Here is a 2,129-nt window from a genome sequence, read left to right on the forward strand (position 1 = left end):
AATGCTGCAATTTTGTGAACAGTTTTTGAAATTTTTGAAACGGTATCTTTTGTCTTATTATTACACAATAGTCACTTTTATTTATATATATAAAATCACATTAAATGTTGGACTTCCGGACCTTGGCCTCATGAAATTTTTTCTGATTGGACCTCTTTAAATTTTATTTGAATACCCCTGCTCTATACTATACTGTATATAGTTAAGATGTATATGTGTGTAATTTTGTTTATAGTGAGAGGTGAAAATATTATAAGGACTGTTTTGATATTTGTTTTATTGTATGCTCATTACAGAAAATGTATGTTGTCCTGTGAACAGAAGGAAATGTTTAAGAATTATATAATCATATTATGAAGTATAAGGTAGGATCAGAGCTGCATAGGTCAGTGACAGTGAGGGTGTGGCTTGATGGAAAGCAGGGACAGATAGAGAAGGAGGCCTTGGAGGGAAAGAACTCCTTATATGGTAAGCAACTTAGGGGTACAAGAGCTGAGGGGGAGACAGACACAGACAGACCACATGGCAGACTGAGAGAGAGACGCTTAGAGAGCGGTAAGGAAAGCTTAATGTGGTCTCCAAGCATGCTTGTAACATAAATATGAATCTGCATTATTATTATTACTATTTTTGTATTCTGAGTGTGTTTTAATAACTTTAATAACGAAACTGAAAGTCTGACCTTTACTGCCTTTTATCAACGAACCCGGGGGGACACGAAGGATTCCTGCCATCCTAATAATAGTGTTTTCTATTTTATTTTACTTCATCCTTCTCTGTACTTTAGCTGCTGTAATATCCAAATGTCCCCGTTGTGGAATCATTAAAGTTGATCTTGTATTTTATTAATACACCCCATCATCATAGATTTATTTAATCTGGCTTTAAACTGCCTCCAATGGAGATTTTTTAGAGCCTGTCATGTCTGTCAGTTTTACATATTTGCTTTTACAAGAAGAGCTCTATAAGTTTTCTATAGGCTCTTCCTGTTAATTGTAGTTTTATTTATTCCAATGGAAGTTAAAATGTGCTGATGAACTGTTAATATGAAAAGTTATCTTATCCAATTACTTGATTAATTGATGGAGTAATTGATAGAAAACTGATCGATATGCACATACTGTACACACATTACTTGCAAGCAACAGCAGGATTGTGTGTGTATGTGTGTATGCGTATGTATGTGCATGTGTAGATATGTGGATATCATTCTTTGATTATTCTTTTCTCACCTTTGTTTTGTTTTTCTTTTTCTTTCTCACTCCTTTTCATACCCTTTCCTTTCTGCCTGTCACGCCTGGTATAAATAAATAAAATAAAATAAAAATACAAACTAAATACATGCTAACAAGAGTAGCCTATTGAAAAACTTAAAGAGCTATTCATGGAAAAGCAAATATGTTTGGTACACCAGCGTATTCGGATCATATTCTGAGTGCGAAAACTGCCAGACATGACAGGCTTAAAAAAAAAAAAGAAAACTGATCGATAAAAGCTCGATTATATATATATATATATATATATATATATATATATATATATATATATATATATATATATACATTTGTGTGTGTGTGCTTTTTACGTGATTTCTGCAAAGCCATTAGTGGAAGGAAACGGCACTCTGGGACACATTAAATGATGATATATAAGTGTAACTCTTCTGGATTATATGCAAAAATTAGGTATGTTACAATCACTGCATGAGCCTAGCAAAACGGTCCGCGCTAACCTGTTTGTAGCTGCGGCTAATACGCTGAAGCGGTCTGCCAAAAACCGGGTTTCTGATCAAATGAAGGTGTGTATTTTCCGTGATTTTTTGCTATAATGTAGGGGGGCTCCCTCTGGACAGCCTCTTTTTCAAATTTTTTCTTTCTGTCAAGTCTTTCGTATTGAACGGTTGTTTTTCAAAAACCTTGCCAAAGTTAACGTGTCAAAACACTGATGGCACATATGGACAACAATTTAAAGTATATGGACGTGTAATTTTATGTTTAAACTTAAAACTGTTAAAGTTTCATCAAGTTTTCTTGATCAGAAAGTAGTTAAATAACGTAAGGAAAATGTCTATTGTCAAAGCGACAGTCCATCTCGGCCAATGCAATCAACAAATGAAAAAAAATAGTCAG

This window comes from Archocentrus centrarchus, unplaced genomic scaffold (genome assembly GCF_007364275.1).
Source record: "Archocentrus centrarchus isolate MPI-CPG fArcCen1 unplaced genomic scaffold, fArcCen1 scaffold_41_ctg1, whole genome shotgun sequence".
Classification (NCBI taxonomy): Eukaryota; Metazoa; Chordata; class Actinopteri; order Cichliformes; family Cichlidae; genus Archocentrus; species Archocentrus centrarchus.